This window comes from Dromiciops gliroides, chromosome 2, assembly GCF_019393635.1.
Source record: "Dromiciops gliroides isolate mDroGli1 chromosome 2, mDroGli1.pri, whole genome shotgun sequence".
NCBI classification, from domain to species: Eukaryota; Metazoa; Chordata; class Mammalia; order Microbiotheria; family Microbiotheriidae; genus Dromiciops; species Dromiciops gliroides.
The window spans coordinates 185,756,650-185,776,464 of record NC_057862.1 but is presented as its reverse complement, the minus strand read 5'-3'; the positions used below and the strand labels follow the sequence as shown (position 1 = coordinate 185,776,464).

The 19,815-nt window shown below is 37.0% G+C and overlaps 1 pseudogene; it reads right to left on the bottom strand.

The window, feature by feature from the left end:
- Window positions 1-15,849: 15,849 nt before the first annotated feature.
- LOC122742215 lies at window positions 15,850-17,193 on the bottom strand (annotated as a pseudogene).
- Window positions 17,194-19,815: the final 2,622 nt, after the last annotated feature.

Below are 19,815 nucleotides of genomic sequence, written 5' to 3'. Positions count from 1 at the left end.
ATCTTGGTGACTAGAAGGATGATGGTGACATTAAAAATAGGGAGTCATTAATAATCCAAGATTAGGGATTAAAACAATAGACCAAATAATTTAGGCCAATATGACAACTTCCATTATATATAATGTAAAAGTGGGAAATATATTTGTTCCATCTCAAAAATTGCCTCAATTTTGAGCTTCACTCTGTTAGAGGAGATTTTAAATATCGATCTCCATTGTCTTTAGATTATAAACTGGCAGAGGTCAGTGATTGTGCGATTAGACTAATTCTGCAAAACATCTAATGGAACATTATACAATTTTAGATGCTTAGTAAATATTATTTGATGCTGCCAAACTCTTTCCTTTGTTATACAATTTACAGAATGTGAGAGGAAAACAGGCAAACCATTATAAATTACCCAAGCCAAGTGTTCAAATAACCAACTTAGAGGGTAATAAGAGATTAGGCAAATAAAATAAGAATGCTATTTTAAAATGTAGTACACTGAAATGTACCTGATTACATACTTATGATCTTGGATAGATTGAACCAATAAAATCCAAGAAGCATTTTATTTCCACAGTGTAAATGTGTGGCAAAACCTAAGTGATCATTTTAAGAGTCTTATAGTGTCTGACCAGTTTCACTATATCTCTGGCATTCTCCCATAGAGACATAGCAATAAAAAATAGTCACTCCTCCTCAGTTTTTATTTGTAATTCCATGATGTTTGTGCATTTGGGGGGGATTTATCACTCAGTTCAGTAAGTCCATCCAATTTACCTTACCAATAGGAAATGATTATATGAACACTTAGCTGGAGTATTCACTACATCTTCCATTAAGACATATTTGTGCCTTCCACTTATCTTTATTCACCCTTTTCCCCCCAACCCAATAGTAAATCTACAGAGACTTCATATTATAGTTTAAGCTTCCTGATTCTTCTGCCTTCTGTCTCTATCACTGATGCTGAGAAGAAATTGGGTACATTGCTATTTTCCTGTTTTCTATTGTTTGCTTTTTCTTTGTCTTCTTTTTAATGATGGACTGTTGCTTACATGCATTGTCTCCAGTATAAGAGAGGCCTGTATCAAAGGTCAATAAAATCTGGTTTCAAGTTCTGCAAACAATATTGATGTGGGCATCAAGTCACTTATATCCTCAGTGGCCTTCCACTGATGTGTGGTCATGGAAAAACTAATTACCCCTCAGTACCTCAGATGAATCTTTAAGTTAGAGATGAATTACTTATCTTTATAGGGTTTATAAATTCCTCTACAATAATGAACATATACCCCCAGACTGAAAAAAAAAAGATTTTTCAAGACCTCTGTCCTCAGCTCCACAATTGTGGACTACTTGGTAGCTTCATTTTCCTGTAGTGACCAATAACTAACACTAGACAGCAATAAGATGGTTACTCTTCGGTGTCTTCCAAAATTGCTTGCTATATTGATGTTCATTCCTAATTCAAAGAAGTTAGTTGATACATGGACAAAGGCAGAAGCCTTAGCATGCTCATTCTATACAGAAGCTTTAGAAGCCTGATGCCACTAGGTAGTTTTTTGTACTTGATGCTAGTAGGTACTACTACTTTTACTCAGTAGTGCTTCTATAATCATCAAGCAATGCTAATTGATTAATGAATAGGTAACTACAGCAGACTCCTTAGCTGTATTTTACATTTGGCTAATTTTTGAAATCAATTAATCAATTAATAAACAGGAATTTATTTAGCCCTTATTATGTGGCAGGAATTATAGTAAATTCTGAGTAGGTTGAAAAAAGAGGGAAAATATTTTCTGTTCTCAAGGAACTAATACTTTAATGGCAGAAACAATATGTATATGTATGTGGAATATATATAATATATATACACACAAACACATATACATATATGTGTGTGTATACAGGTATACATATGTGTAATATATATGCATATTACATATAAAATAAATAGAGTAGATGGAAGGTGGGAAGGCAATAGCAACTGCAGAAGCAGGAATTCCTTGGTGAGGACATGTGTGATGGTATTAAGGATGAAAGTATCTGCTAGCAAGGGCTCTTAACCTAGAATCCATGAATTTGTTTTAAAAGTATTTTTATAATGATATTTCATTACAATTGGTTTCCTTTGTGATCTGTCTAGTGAATTTCAAATCTTTATTCTTAGAGAGGATCCATAGGTTTCAATAGATTACCTATCAGGGTAAATGACACAAAAAATGTTTAAGAACACCCATAGTAAGGAGAGTTTAATGACATCATCCCAAGTTTTTCTACATAGTTTTCCATGTCTCTTTATCATTAGGTTAATTTTTTACTTTTTAAGAGTGCTGGAAAAAAAAAGAAAAAAAAAGAGTGCTGGGCCTGGAGTCAGGAAGAACTGAGTTCAAATTCAGCCTCACATGCTTAAGCTATATGACCCTAAGTAGATCACTTAATCACTCTCTGCCTCTGGAGATAATAATAGGATCTACCTTAGAGGGTTGTTTGAGGATCAAATAAAATTATATATTCATTCATTCATTCATTAATGAATTCATTCATTTATTTAAAAAATAAAATTATATTTGTAAAGTGCTTATATAAATGCTGGTTATCATTGATTTTATGCCTTTAACGCTTCCCTGTATTATTCCATAGTCTAAATTCTTTCCTCATATCCTTCTCTGTCTTGCCTGGGCTCTCTCCACTATGCTTTATTTCCTCCTTCTCTTCTCCCTACTTCCTAGCATGCCTCCTGTTCACTTTTCTCTTTCTGTGTAGAGTATATGGTACATCTATAACAGAAAGGGGAAGTCCATTTAGAAGGCTCTTAGTCATCCTGGCAGATAATAATGGACCTCTATAGTGGCAATGAGGATAGAAAGGAGGGAAGAGATTAGAAAAGTATCCTTGAAAGTATACCTCGTACTTTGTCACTGGAAATGATGGAAGAGGAAGAGCCAAAGATAATTATGAGGTTCCTGGCATGAATGAGTGGGTAAACATTTCTCTCAACATGCTCTGTGTTCCATCCAAACCAGATCCCTTAGAATAAGTTCTGTTCTTTCCTGCCTCTTTATTCCCTATATCCTTATTATTCTTCTTTGCTCTGGCTTGGTGCTCTGGATTCTTTTAGCCTTTAGCTTCCATCCTACCAGTGACCATTTGGGCAGTAGCTACAGCCATGCCCTCATTTCCTTCATTCATTCCCATTCTAAAATCTATAAATTCCAAGGCAGACTGTGGTCACTACATCTCCTCACATTTAACTGCTGCCTTCTTTAATGAATCCTAAATGCTAGTTCTAAAATAATTTTTCTCACCTGCTCTTACCCCTTAAATGCATCATCCCTTTACTGCAGACACTACAGTGGCTCCCCACAGTCTACTGTGGCAGATTTTTATTAGTTGCATGCATTAAGACTCTTCACTAATCTTTTTCTATCTGTATTAGTGGTTTTATTTTCCTGTATTCCTTCACTTTCTCTCTGGGTGTTCTTCTTCTTCTACATGTTCCATGTCTTCTTTCATACTGTGAAAGATGAAAACAATCTCCAATTTCCTAGCAGAGGAGACACTATTCTACAAAAAAAAAAACAAAAAACTTTCCAGGAAATTTCACCTGATGAGCTGGATTGGAAGAAGCACACATACCATTAATTCTTTTTTTAAAATTTAAATAGAATTTTATTTTCCAAAATATATGCAAATACTAATTTTAAAATCAATTTTTTAAAACGTTGTGTTCCGACTTCTCTTCCTCCCTCCATTTCCACCCCGACCCACAAGAACTCAAGCAATTAAAATAAGTTATACATGAGAAGTCATGGAAAACATTCCCATATTAGCTAGGTTGTGAGAAAAAACAGTAAAAAACCCACAAAATTTCAGAATAAGGAATTGTCAAAGAGAAAAAACCAATTTAAAAAATGTGTTTCCATCTATTTTCAGATATTATTAGTTCTTTCTCTGTAGATGGTATAATGATTGGAATGATGCCACCTACTGGAGATTTATTGTAGGAAATCTCCACCATGAGGAGAAGGTCTCTGAGGGCAAGATCATGCGTCTTTTCTTTGGCATCAGGAAGTGACGTTGGTGGGAGGGAGGAGGAAGGGGGAGGTTGGCGCTCTGACTTGCTCTCTTTCCTGAGGACTCTGGTGGAGAAGGCAGTTAGAAATGTGTTCTCCCTTTAATAGATAGATGAATCTAGGCCTTTCTCTCTCTCTTTACCAAATTCTTATTCTCCTTAATAAATGCTTAAAAGTCTAACTATTGCCAAAGCTTATAATTTATTGGTGACCACTTATTAAATATTTTAGACAGTATAGCTAGAATTTTAGACCTTACAATGGACATACCATTAATTCTTCATCTGTCCTTGTGTCATTGGAATAGAGAGAAGGACTAGAATGTAATTTCACAGGTAAAAAGAATGGCTGGTGAAGAAACTCTCTACCAATGTAGGTCGGCACCTTTTCTGAAAATATTAGAGAACTACCTAGGGTATGGAGAGATTCAGTTACTTGCCCAGGGTCACAGGAAGTATGTGTCAGAGGATTTGAACCCAAGTTTTTCTCCCTCTGAGGCCAGCTCTCTATTTAGCATACCAACTCATTACCCATATCTCCATTTTATCCAGGGTATGATTGGGAAAGGCTTACTGCAGAAGGGATTTTCACTTAGTTTTTCAGGAGACCAGGGAAGCCAGAAGGTTGAGGTGAAGAACAAGGCATTAGGTACTTGTTATAAGTTGGGCAATGCACTAAGTACTGGGCATAGAAAGAAAAGCAAATCACAATCTCTGTCCCCAATGAGCCCATATTCCATTGATGCAAATACACCATGCAAATAACTATGTACATACAAGAAATACAGAGTATAAATGGATAGTCATCTCAGAGGGGCTTGGAGGGTGAGAATGAGAATGGTTTAGATCAGGAAAGGCTACAATGAGTGCTAAACAGAACACTTCCAATTTTTTCTTTCAATCATCAAAATCTAAGATTCAAATTTTCTTTTCTCCCAACTATGTTCCCATGCCTATGTTAGAAAACTAATAGCAATGAAGTAGTCACCTCATCTATATTTTGTTATTATTGCTGCAATCATTATCACTTTACTATTTTGGGTATTGATCCTAAAATCTTCACCCTGTCAAAGTCTCACTGGGTTAAACTGAGAGAGAAGAAAAATCAACTGTGTAGAACTGTATCATATGTAGATGAAGGTTAGAATTTGACAAAGAACTCTGTTGAAATATGGGTGAGTTACTCAGAGTCATTATAGAAGAGCAGTTCATTCTGGTGGAAAGTGTTGAAGAAAGATTCGATTTGAAAGAATGAATTGCACTCTACATCTAAATAAATTACAGTCACAGGGCCTCTAAGTGTGCTTTCCCCCCCCCTCTCTGCTGTATTTGTTATCTGAGCAGCTAAGCTTGTTGTTGCATGGTTACACTTTAGAATCCTAACACTTCTTTCACAACATGGAAAATATCTTGGGAAATGAACTATTTTATGATTTAAGACATGCCAGATACATTTCATAATTATATAACCTATGTATGTTGAGTTTAACTTGACCAATCTGGTTATGTCATGGAAAATGTGATGTTCGTTTAATGGAGGTTAACAGGGTCTTACAGTGGAGGATAAAGCACTAAGTGAAATAGGAATTACCATCTGTTCATTTACCAAATATCTACTCAATAAAGTGCTAACCTTATGTCTCATTGTGGTTTGTAGGGAATCATGGGTTCTTGAAAGCTTTCCCAGAAGATCATGAAGGCCAGCAGCCTCTACCAGACTTGAAAGTCTTTGTGTATGGGCTCAGAGACAGTGTCAGCCAACTATTAAGTCCTATCACCAGAAGGTTGGCCATTAGGTGATACGTTCTGTGGCTTTATTTGATTTGATAATAGACTGTTGAAAAAAAAGGAAAATGTTTGATGTTGGAGAGGATGTGAGAAAACTGGGATGCTAATTCACTATTGGTGGAGTTGTGAACTGATCCAGACATTCTGGAGAGCAACTTAGAACTATGCTCAAAGGGCTATAAAACTGTGCATACCCTTTGATCCAGCAATACCGCTGCTAGGTTTATATCCCAAAAACATCCCCTGAAAAAAAAAAAGACCTATTTTTACAAGAATATTTATACCTGCTCTTTTTGTGGTGGCTAAGAAAGGGAAATCAAAGGAATACCTATCATTCAGGGAATGACTGAACAAGCTGTAGTATGTGTAATGGAATATTATTGAGCCATAAGAAATGATAAGGATGAACTGAAGTATAGTGAAGTGAGCAGAGCCAGGAGAATATTGTGCACAGTGACAGCAATATTGTTTGATGAAGAACTGTGAATGACAACTATTCTCAGCAATACAATGGCCTAAGACAATCCCAAAGGACTAAGCATACTATCCACCTCCAAAGAAAGAACTGATATTGATTGAACACAAACTGAAGCATGCTATTTTTCACTTTATTTCTTTAATTTTTTCTTTTATTTGAGTTTTCTTGTACTTAATGACTAATGTAATATTTTACATAATTATACATATATAACCTACAAAATAGAGTGTTGAAAACAAATGCTCTTCTGAGCCATATCTCATAAAATCTTGTATTAATTGAGTTGATGCATTGGAGATATGTTTGAAGAGAACCTTTAATTCTGCATTTCATTCTACTAAGTTCATCAGGCATTGAGGCTACCTGTGTGACATTGGACTAGTCACTGAAACTTCCTAGGCATCAGTTTCCTCACTTGTCAAATGAGAAGTTTATGCTTACATGACCTTTCCATCTCTGGAGCTATAATCCTCTCACTTTAAGATTTGTCACCTAAGGCAGGGCAGTAAATGAATTTTATACTCATCAGAAAAGGTTCAAAGACCTTAAACTCATCAGAGTTGCCTCAAGGAGGGATTAACACACACATATACACACACCCAACTGGGTGGAGTAATCTGTTTAATCTGGGCAGTAAATGAGCCAAACACTCATCAGAACTGGCTCAAAGACCTCAATCTCATTAGAATTGACTCAAGGAAAGAATAACATACCCACTCAACTGGGTGGAGTAATCTCTCTAACACTGAAGGAAAATAGGAGGGGAAGGGGATAAAGAGAGAGGGGCAAAAGAAGGAAGGGCAGATTGGGGGAGGGGACAGACAGAAGCAAATCCCTTTTGAAGAGGGATAGGATGAGAGAAGATGGATAATAGAATAAATATCATGGAGAAGGGAATAGGATGGAAGAGAAACAGTTAACAGTAGTAATCATGAAAAAGAGAAAAGGGAGAAAATTGTACAAAAATATTTATAGAAACTCTTGGTGGAGGCTAAGAATTGAGAATCAAGGGAATGCCCATCAATTGAGGAATGAGGGAAGAAGCTGTGGTATATGATTGTGGTGGAATGGTCTTGGGCTATAGGAAATGAGAAACAGGTTGATCCCAGAAAAACCTGGAAAGACTCATGAACTGATGTATAGTGAAGTGAGCAGAGCTGGGAGGACATTGTGCATAGTGACAGCAGTATTGTTCAATGATCAATTGTGAATGACTTAACTACTCTCAGCAATGCAATGATCCAGGACAATCCCAAGGGACTAATGATGAAGCTTACTATCCAACCCCATAGAATGAACTGATAAAAAAAGAGCACTTGTGGATTGTACATAAATAACCTGATTGCTGTCTTGTGGAGGGGGTAGGAAAGGGAGGGAGGTGGGGAGGAAAGGGAGGGAGGGAAAAAAAATTTGAGACTCTAAATCTTATGAAAATGAATGTTGAAAATTACCCTTACATGTAACTGGGAAAAATAAAATAAATGTTTGTTGTTGAGGGAAAAAAAAAATTGTCACCTAAGACACAACCCTCTGGAGATAAGCTTCCCTACACTTCACAAAATTTCTCCTCAGACACCAGACACGGACCCATGTTCTAAGCCCCTATTTTTTGGTAGACCCTGTTAGAATTTGTCCTTTCAGACATAGTGTCTTAAAACTCATGATTATTTCCATACTGTAATGAAGCACTGGAGCAGGACATTTATCACTGGACTCTTTAGAATCCATGGTTTCTTGGGAAAATGCTAGCTTTGGAATTGGGGACTGGGGTTCAGAGCCTGATTCTGATACTTCCTACCTGCATGACCTCAGGAAAGCCTCTTGGCCTATCATCTGGGCCCCATCTTTGCCTATAAAATGAGAGGTTGTTCTAGATGAATTCTAAGGACACACCTCCAGCTCTCAATATAGGATCCTTTGAGTCGTTAATGTTTCTCTGTCTCCATCTCTCTGCTTCTGTCTCTATCTGTCTCTTTGTCTGTTTGTGTTTCTCCCTTTTCCCTTCCTTCTCTTTCCTTACTCCTCAAATGTGCTTACTGCTAGAAGTAGAAAGTAAGCTTCTTGAGAGCTAGAGCACTTTTTGTTTTTCTTTCTATGCCTCAGGTACTTAGCAGAGGACACATAGTAGAAGCTTTTAAACATTTTCTGGATTGATTTTCTGGTTATGTTCAACATTGTTTAATTTCATCTTTTATGATCCAATCATCTGATAATCAAACCTTGGAAGATGGTTCATGTTTCTGTTTCTGTGAGCCAAAGAACAATTATCCTTCCTAGGTTCATTAATACAAGTTCAGGACATTTATCACCACTATTACCTGGAAGTTAGGTGGCATGATAAATGGGGTACTAGGTCTAAAGTCAGGAAGACTTGGGTTCAAATCCAGTCTCAGGCACTTACTAGCTGTGTGAGCCTGGGCAAACTATTTAACTTCTAGTTGCCTCAGTTTCAGCATCTGTAAAACAGGGAAAATAATAGCACTTATGTCCCAGAGTTATTGTGAGGATCAAATGAGACAATAATTAGTAAAGTATTCCTATGATATTTGTGTGTGTGTGTGTGTATATATACACACATATATAATATATAAATGATATTACTTTATCCACCTGCTGTAATTTACACAATATTTATATGGCTTGTGTTGTAATCATTGTGTATAAATACATATGTATATATATATATATATAATGTGTAGATATATAAATAATATTGCATTATACTCATGAATGCTGGAGTTTACATAATATTTATGGTTTATATTATAACTATTTCCCAGTATCACTTTTGGATGGGCCAGGGATTCCAAATTACAGATTAATTTTATTGTTTGTGTTTCCATTGTCAATTTTTGACAGCACCATAGCCTTAGGATAGGGGAGACTGCTGTTCGTCAATTCTGCCTTTCATAAAATGTTCTGGCAAATGTTCACTTTGTTAATAGCTGGAGATTAATAAAATCATACCAATTATAAAGTCTTTGAATTGTCATGTTGGAAATGAATGAGATTGATTGAGATATTAAACCACAGCTTCCCCTTTTTTCCCCATCTTCATTGAAACCCAAATTTGAGTGTGGACTGTTGCAAATCAAATTCATTCAGACAGGTAAAATTTGTCTACTGGGTAGTCAATGTTAGTTGGAGTTATTAAAAAATACTCCTAGAAACCAAAGGTGTGTGTGGATAGAGATCTATGGAACCTATGCTGGAAAGAGGCATATAGGTGTGTTTATGTGTGAAACAAGTGAGGAAGACAAAATTATTGTTTTTATGCCCAACTCAAAGGAGGTATAAGGAGAAACTATCAGCTTCTATCTAACTTGCAGGAAAATTCTTGGAAGTTCTGGGGTTTCAGATCTGTTTAAATGTTGAGAGAGGGCACTCAAGAGACTGGAAGTAAAGGGAGAGTATGGTACTCCAGGCTTTGGGCATTGCCTTGGAGGGGGGAAGAAAACCACAACTTTAGAAGGCAGCTATTAAGAAGTGAGTTATGAATAGATGTGCCTAGGATGGAGAAAAGGAATGTTTAACTGGAAACTGGCACAGTAGAGGCAAAGAAGGAACACTAAGTATTGAGGAATTCATCACATCTTAGCCATTTTTCTTTTTCCTTAACACCGCTTTTCTTTTTGTTAATGTAATCCTGATTCCAAAGCCCTTTGGTATGGGACTCTCTTTATAAGTGGAGATCAATGTCCCATATCTGTATAAAGAACAGGATGGAGTTTTCGAAGGTTAAAAGAGAACTGTTCCATCTCCTTACAATTTTCTTCAAGTAACTTTGGGCCCTAAGGTTGCTTTGGGTATTTCTGGCTTCCAGGTTTGAGAGAAAAGATGGAAGATACCAATCCTACTTTGGGTTGCTGAAGGCAAAGACTCTGGGAAGACATGAGAGGAGCTAGCAGGCTCTATCACATTGTTGTCTCAGGCTTGCTTCACTAGAGATTTAGGGAACTTCCCCTTTGGTGAGATGTAGAACTCTCACTTGGTTGAGCTGTTACTTTGCTCTCAATTAGAGAGCAATTATGTATTCTTGGCATATATTATTATATGGATACTTCCTCTGACTTCTATTTTGCTACTAATTTGGACAAATTGATTTCTTTTCTAATTGTTTTATATATTCATTGTGGTAGAAAGGGAGTCAATCCTTGGATATAAAGTTTGGGGTCCTGCTTAGTTGGAATCCCCTTTCCTCTTACCGTTATCTGTCAAAGGTCTATTTAAAATCCCTTCTGTGAAGTCCTGCCAGAAATATTTAAATCCATAATAATCTCAGAAATCACTTCTCTGAAATCCTTTAGCACAAATTGTCTATAGCACTTATCAGACACTTGATGATGCACTTCCTGTACTGCTACTGACTTCTATGACTTCTCTTTCCTACTATGCTTTATGTTCCTTCATGCTCTCCATAATACCTATCAAGTGCCTTAGACATCTAGTGATTTTTATTTTCTTCATGAATGGATTGAACTTACATGGTGTTGAGTCTTAATTTCAGCTTATTATCACTGTTAAATTATGATCTTATCTTATATCATCCAAAATCCTTGAAATTACTATAGATCTCTCAGTCCCTCCTCTATGACACTCATAAGATAACCTGCCCTCAAGACAACAGTAAATTGTTGATGAAACTAATTATTACTTCTCTAACTAAAAATGCCTGTTTCTAAGAAAAATCTAAAAAATAGGGGCAGCTAGATTGCTCAATGGATAAAGTGCTGGGCCTGAAGTTGGGAAGACCTGAGTTCAAATCCAGCCTCAGAGAGTTACTAGCTGTGTGATCCTGGGCAAGTCATTTAACTGCCGTTTGCCTTAATTCACTGGAAGAGGAAATGGCAAACCACTCCAATATCTTTGCCAAGAAAACCTCATGGATAGTACTGGAGTGCTATGGTCCAAAGATTCACAAAGAGTTGGGATGACTGATCAACAAGAAGAAAATCTAGATCCAATGACAATTTTTTAACTTTGTGGCTGCTAATTCCTCAGCCACATTTTCTACCATCATCATTGCCTTTACCAAGTTTACAGCAATGGGTCCATCCCACTGTCTAATGATTAGATCACATTTGACTTTGGGAGGCAAGAAATAAGAGTGAACAAAATGGACTTTTCTTTCACTTCTCAATGAAGGGAATTCTCTCATCTTAAAGCTGACTACTTTAATGTTTCCTCACTATTGAACAAAGGTTTTCTGATTTTCCTTTATGTGTGTAGCAAATACCTTTTGAAAGTGAGCTGCTGAGCCAACCTTAAAACATATTAGTTATATTAGATATAGTGTAGTGGCTGCCTATTCTTTATCTTAACAGGGGGAAGTCTATTTCAAAACCTAGAGGATGGGGAGTGAGTATCTTTAAGGAAGGACTTCCTTTTTTAGGAATTGTGTGTGTTTAGAACATATTAGTGAAAAAAGCTGAGGCTTCTCCTTTCCCCAACATATTTAACAATGGGATAGTCTGGAATGGTTTATGCCTTTGAGTAAAAGATAAACTAGATTTCCTTTCCTCTACAAGTCTGTGATAAATTTACCAGTTCCAAACTTATATTCATATCTCTAAACATAACACATAAATTTTTCTTATGAAGGAAAATTGAAATTTTTTTCCTAGTAAAAATACCTATCTTTCCAAAATCTAGCATAATTTTTGCTATAGAAATCTTAAAATTTTGTATGTTTAATCTACTTTAATAGCTATAGTACAATTCATCATTTTTCATCAAATATCAGTATGGTAATAAAACCTTTGTTGGTGCCTGATACAAGAATATATTTGCATGGTTTGCCTATTCAAAACATTTGCCATGAAATATATGTGTAGTACTTAATACTATGAATATATATATTCATGTAATGTTATTCTTAACTGAAAGGGAATCCTTTCTAAGCCGAAGCTCATCCCATCAAATCTGGAGAGTTATGTAAGGATATCACTTAGCATTTATGCTTCATATTTTAAAACACAGTTACTCTGTTCAGATAACCTAACATGCCATAACCAAAGCAATCTCTTTTTAATTTATGGTGAATCCCAATTTTAATCATGTCTTTTCCCCCCTGGACTGCATGCTAGTTATAAGTCATTCTAAAGACAGTTTTAAAATGCGAACAAATCTTATATGACACTATCACCCATTCATTGTCTTAAATCAAAACCATTCTTATATTTTTCAGTGGGACCTAGGAAATTTGGGAATTCTAACAAGTACATAGCATGAACTTTTTTAAAAAAGCAATTCTTTTTTTAGGGGAGAAGTTCTGTGAAAAAAAAAATCAGTCACATTTGCTGCCATTATTATTGAATGCCTTTACCAAGTTTACAGCATTCTTCTAAAGTAGCATTCTACATTCCAAGTACCTGGAAATAGAAAGCATATAACTTGGAGTAGTATGTTTGGTAGAAAATTAAGTCTGTTTAATAAATTGAAATGAACCATATATGTTATTCCCTCTTTGAACCAAATCTGATGAGAGATTGAAACAATGCTCACCCCTCCCTTCTTTCCCTCTAGTGTAATGGGTTTTTTGCACCTCTTCATATGATGTAATTAACATCATTATACCTCCTTTTTCCTCTTCTTCCCATAAACTACTTTTTTTCACCCCTTAATTTTCTTTATATCATCACATCAAAGACAATTTATATTTATACCCTCTGTGTATATTCCTTCTGTCTGCCCAAATAGATATACAGTTCTCAAGAGTTATAAGTATTGGGGCACCTAGATGGCACAGTGGATAGAGCACCAGCCCTGGATTCAGGAGTACCTGAGTTCAAATCCAACCTCAGTCACTTAACACTTACTAGCTGTGTGACGCTGGGCAAGTCACTTAACCCCAATTGCCTCACCAAAAAAAAAAAAAAAAGAGTTATAAGTATTGTCTTCCTGTGTAGGGGTATAGGGATGTAAACAGTGTAACCTTATTGAATAATTTTTTTTCCCCATTTACCTTTCTATTCAGTTCTGGTCTTTTCATCAGGAACACTTGAAAGTCCTCTATTTCATTAAATGTCCATATTTTCCCCTGAAAGAGAACAATGGGTATTTGATTCTTGGTTGCAATCCAAGCTCCTTTGCCTTCTGGAATATCATATTCCAAACCTTGCGATCCTTTAATGTTGAAGCTGCCAGGTCCTGTGTAAATCCTGACTGTGGCTCCATGATATTTAAATTGCTTCTTTTTGGCTGCTTGGAGTATTTTCTCCTTCACCTGATAATTCTGGAATTTGGCTACAATGTTCCTTGGAGTTTTCTTTTTGGGGTCTCTTTCAGGAGGTGGTTGGTGGATTCTTTCAATGACAATTTTATCCTCTGATTCTATAATATCAGGGCAGTTTTCCTTGCTAATTTCCTTAAATATGATGTTTAGACTCTTTTCCTGGCCATGGCTTTCAGGTAGTCCAATAATTCTCAAATTGTCTCTCCTGGATCTTTTTTTCCAGGCCAGTTGTCTTCCCAATGAGGTATTTCATATTTTTTTCTATTTTTTCATTCTTTTGATTCTGTTTGACTGATTCTTGGTGTCTCATGGAGTCATTAGCTCCTATCTGTCCAATTAGAATTTTTAAGGCATTGTTTTCTTCAGTAAGCTTTTGCACCCCCTTTTTCATTTGGCCAAATTAATTTTTTAAGGAATTGTTTTTGTCAGTCAATCTTTGAACTGCTTTTTCCAAGCTTCTGATTCTTTTTCCATAATTTTCATGTGTTGCTTTCATTTCTCTCCCCATTTTTTCTTCTACCTCTCTCAATTGATTTTTAAAATCCTGTCCCATGGGTGGCCTTTGAGCTGGCAGCCTGCCCTCTCAGCTAGTGCTGGTGGATCTCACAACTGTCCTGCTACACCACCAGCTTTCTGAGCCAGGATCAAGGGGCCTCAGTTGCTCTGCTGTGGCCAAGAGCTTCCTGATGATTTGCCCAGACCCCTTCTATGCTGTGTTATCTGAGCTGTGCTGAGCTCCCCTTTTGCCCAGGTGAGACCATCCTTTCTTGAAGTCTTCTAAATTATCTCAAGTTGGAAGATTGTGTCTCTGTCTTTTTGTAGGTTCTGTAGTTTCAGAATCCATTTAGAGGCTTGATTTAATGTTGTTTTTGAGGGAAACTTGGGAGAGCTCAGGCAACTTCATGGCTTTTCTCTGTCATCTTGGCTCCACCTCTGTTTAATAAATTGAATTGAATTTTAGGATAAATGAATTCCAGCTTGTTAGCTCACCATGAAAAGGTACTTAATGAAGTCCAAAGAGGTGACAGAAAGTTTAGAAATCTACCTTCATTTTCATATGCCATGCTTATTTATATTTCCTTTCCACTTATTTTTATTTCGTTAATTGCAATTATTATTCTAAACTCTGACAAAAAAACGGTATTTCCATGTACACAGGGGAACAAAAATGATTGTGTATGAATCCATGAACTTACTAATTGCTTTAAAAAAGGTAAAATAAATTCTAGAGTTTACTTTCAAAGCTGTCTTATTTGTTTATGCTTCCTTCTAATTTGTGTATTTTTTTGGCAGTAAGCATTTATTAATTAATATTATATAATTTATTAAATTAATATTATATAATATTAATTAATATTATATATAATACTGTGTGTATCCCAATGATAAGAAATAACAATTTCTACTCTATTTCTTCACTAGTATATTCTTTTTATTACCCTCCTTTTTCTCTCCCCTCTTCAAAAATTTCTAACAGAATCAATTCACCCCTAGGTCCTTTGTTAATCTTACTTTGTCTCCCAATACTCTTTGAAGATGACACTTATTTAAAGTGACACTTATTTTTCCTTTTCTACCTGTTATAATGTTAGCACTATCTCATCATGCAGTTCCTTTCAATTGCTCAAATAAATTTATTTTTTCTAGATTTCTCTTGACTTAGTATTTCAAAATTCCTATTCAGCTTTGTTCTTTTCAGCATAAATGCTTAAATGTCCTCTATTTTATTAAAAAAAAAATTTTTTCAATTTAGGTTCATACACAACTTTGCAGGATGAGTTATTCTTGGGGTTTTTTTTGTTTGTTTTTTGGAGGGGCAATGGGGGTTAAGTGACTTGCCCAGGGTCACACAGCTAGTAAGTTTCAAGTGTCTGAGGCTGGATTTGAACTCAGGTACTCCTGAATCCAGGGCCAGCGCTTTAACCACTACACCATCTAGCTGCCCCAGGATGAGTTATTCTTGATTATAATCCTATATATTTTGCCTTCTGAAATTTTGTATTCTCAGATCTCCTCTCATTTATAATAGACTGGTTCATTGCTATTTTCAGTCCTTCTTTCTATGTGCTTATTGTATTTTTTCTTTGACCCAGAATCTATGTAATTTGGCTATGGCATCCTTGAGACTTTTCTTTGGGAGTTTCTTTCAGGGATGCTTGGTATACTGTTTCTATCTTTACTTTCCTCTCTGGTTATAATAAAACTGGGAACTTTTCATTATTTCTTGAAATACAATATCTAAGTTTTTTTTTTTGTTTTTGTTTTTGTTTTTGTTTTTTGCTGGGTGACCAAAGAGCCTTTATTAACTTCCTGCCTCAGCCCAGGTCTTCAGCTTATGGCCCTAACGCCGAAGGACCTTGGTGTCATTAGTCTCGGCCGCCACTTTGCCTTCTACAGTCCTCCGAGTGCTGGTCTTATGCAAGGAACTGCCACTGCTGTCCAAGGCATGTACAAGATTGAAGTCCTCCCCATCCTCCAGCAGGTTTCGATAGGTGTTGATCTCTGCTTCCAGTTTGACCTTAATGTTGAGCAGGGCCTCGTATTCCTGTGCCTGGCGCTGCCCCTCTGTGCGGGTCTGCCCCAGTTCTGCCTCGAGGTGCAGCAGGGTTGTATTGATCTGCTCCATCTGGATGGCATAGCGGGTCTCCACCTCCCTCAGGCTCTCCTCCAAGCTGGTTTTCAGATTTCGAAGGGAATCCAGGTCAATCTCTAAGGACTGGACTGTACGCTTCAGCTCCGTGACGGTGTTTCGAGCAGCTTCTACCTCCTCAGACCTTGTGTTGATTGTCACAGTGCTCTCCTCAATCTGCTGAGACCAGTATTTATCAAGCTCTTCTCTGTTCTTCTGAGCCAGAGCATCATATTGGGCTCGGATATCAGCCATGACCTTGCTTAAGTCCTGGGATTTGGGAGAGTCCACCTCCACGGTCAGCCCAGAGCCTGCGATTTGGGCTTGTAGAGAATTCACCTCCTCCTCGTGGTTCTTCTTCATGAAGAGTAGTTCTTCCTTCAAGGTTTCAATCTCTGTCTCCAGTTGCAGCCTGGTCACGTTGGTATTATCAATGACCTTCCGGAGGCCATGAATGTCACTTTCTACAGACTGTCTCATGGCCAGCTCTGCTTCATACTTGACTCTGAAGTCATCAGCAGCCAGACGGGCATTATCGATTTGTAGGACGATTCTGGCATTGTCCACTGAGCTTGCATAGATCTGCGACCGCAGATCCTCAATCGTCTTGAAATAGTGTCCCCATTCTCTGATCCGAGGTCCCTTCTTGTCCATATGCTCCCTGATTTTCCCTTCCAGTTTGCGATTCTCGATCTCCAGGCTCCGCACGCGATCCAGATAGGAGGCGAGACGGTCGTTGAGGTCCTGCATGGTCTCCTTCTCCCCCTGGATCCCCCCGACCCCGACCAGCCCCCCCATGGCGCCCCCGGATCCCCAACCCTCGCGGAAACTGGTGGAGCGGGCGGTAGAGATTCGGGAGCCAGAGCCGCCGGCGCCTGCATAGACGCCGGCGGCTGGGCGCTTGGACCGAACCCAGGGTCCGGTAGCTGGTGGAGAAGGTGGTGGAGCGGGTAGTGAAGCTCATGATGTCGGCAGAGGAGAGCTAGACGCGATCTGAATAGTCCGAAGGATGGGTCTAAGTTTTTTTTAATCATGGTTTCCAAGAGTCTAATTATTCTAAAAATTTCTCTTTGACCTTTTCAGATCTATTGTTTTGATATCAGATGTCTTAAGACTTATTTTATTTTTTTAATATTTCAATTTTTTCTAATATTTGCTATTTTCATTGATTTCTGTCTGATTTATACTAGTTTTCAAAGAATCCTTTAAATATATAATGTTAGGGGGCAGCTAGGTGGTACAGTGGGTAAAGCACTGGCCCTGGATTCAGGAGGACCTGAGTTCAAATCTGGCCTCAAACACTTGACACTTACCAGCTGACCCTGGGCAAGTCTCTTAACCCTCATTGCACTGCCCCACCAAAATGTATAATGTTAGCCATTTTTCTTCCAAGTTAGCTTTTTTCCTTTCACTTCTTTATTCCAGAAATTTTATTTTTTAAAAATCTCACATTTCACTTTTTTGTTAGTTTTCATGTAATCTTCTGGAGAATTCCTTTTCCCCACTGAATTTCTTCTAACACTTATTACAGTTATTCTCTCCTTTTTGGGGGGTGGGGGATCACTAGGTTTACATTTTTTTTTATATTGAGCAGTGTCATCTTTGGTTTGCTCATCTCTCCGGCTTTCATTTTTGAATTAGGGCTTGGTGCCAAGACCAGACTCTGCTCTTGCTCTGTTTCTGGGTGGACTGGTTGGCTCTGCTTGATTGTGCTGTGGAACACCTGTATTCCTGAAATAACATTCAGCTCCTATGGTGAAATTCATTTGGATTTTTGAGGTTTATAATGGTGGCTATTCAGGAACCTATGACATTGGAGGACCTAAGGACCTTGGAGTTCCTGGACACTTAAGCACCCCCATACCAAACTGATGTCTGCTATCCCTTGGGACTTTCAAGGACTTTCTAACCACCTTGGATCTTTGTGGGGCCCTTGACTCTTGCTGTTTCTGTACACAGAGCCCTTCTGGTCAAGTGATTAAAGAAGTTATGTGTAGTACTAATGAAATTAAAGGTATTTCAAATTACTAAAGTATTTTCATTACTATAAAGTAGTTAAAGGATGATATAAGGGGGCAGCTAGGTGTCACAGTAGATAGAGCACTGGCCCTGGAGTCAGGAGGACCTGAGTTCAAATCCAGCCTCAGACACTTAACACTTACTAGCTGTGTGACCCTGGGGGCAAGTCACTTAACCCCAATTGCCTCCCTAAAAACAAACAAACAAATAAATAAATAAATAAAAATAAAAATAAGGGATGATATAAGGATGATACCCAGTTTACTTTGTCACAGTTCAGAAGAATTTTCTTCTTAGTAAAGAAGTGGGATTGGCCTCATCTTTGTTCTTTTTGATGGTAATGACTATTAAATACAATGTCTCAAGCAGAAGGTCCCAGACTATTTGGCACAATAGAAATGAAGATTATGCTGCCTCATGAAAATGATCATTTGTGGGGAGACATAATATGTTACTTATACCAGTCAAGAAGAGATGGAATGGGCACAGTTGTGTTTTTAAAATTATTGCCTGAAAGGGAGCTACTATGAAGATAGGGATTCTTAACTTTTGAAGTTGTAGTTCTGAGTTGTTTTCAAAATTTTACCTGTGTTGAATGATGCTTTGGACTAGGTTGCTATCTATAGACTTATGATTTATTTTAAAACTTAATGATAATGTACTTTTATTCAATAGATATCTTTGGAAAATATATAATGAATCAACTCAATTATCATGAGCTACAGATAAGACTGAAGATTGCCTAAAAATAGTATTGAGCTAATTTGATTAAAGCCATATATTATGGTATATCTATTTCTTTGTTAACATTCATGATTTGACACTTGTGGAGTAAACGGATGCTAATATAATGCATTAGGAAGAATTTCCCTCCTGAGAGCAAATCTAGCTTAGCAAAGTGATATTTAATGTTTTCTATGATATTTATTTAACTAAAATGGCTGGTTAGATGTTAAACAGAACAGAGGTTAATGATCTTTGTTATTGGTATTATAAAAAATTAAAAAAGAATAAAATAGGGTTAATGATGTATGCCATTATTGTTATCATGGAGATTAAAAACATGCAGTTGTCGGCTATGTTGAAAAAATGGGCACCAAGCTGTGAGTAATTAGCAAAATTATATTATCTTCTAACCTTATAATTAATTACTTTGTTTAGCTGTAGTATTTTTTTAAATGCTGGTCTTCAGTGAATTTGTGTAAATATAAAAAATCTGTGCATAATTTTACATTAAAGTGACAAAGCAAACTAGTTATCATTTTCCTCACTTGAGAAGAGGCCCAGTGGAACATGTAGTCAGGACCAAATACATTGAATGACATACCATATGAGTTCCAAATACAGTTAAAACTTGTATACAAGATTATTGTAAGGAGAGTCCTTACTGTAAGTGTCCTTTAGGTCTGCTAAACCTCCCCAATATTTCTGACTCTATCAGACTCAATAGTTCTATGTTCCTCCATTTTAAATGCCAGTTCTTATGCTTTTTTTAAATGCTATTTCTTTTTCATGTGTATATTGTTATGGAGGAACAAAAACATGACTTTAATTCACTTATTTCCTTCTTCAGAGCTATATTATTTGCTCAGTTATTCTAAAA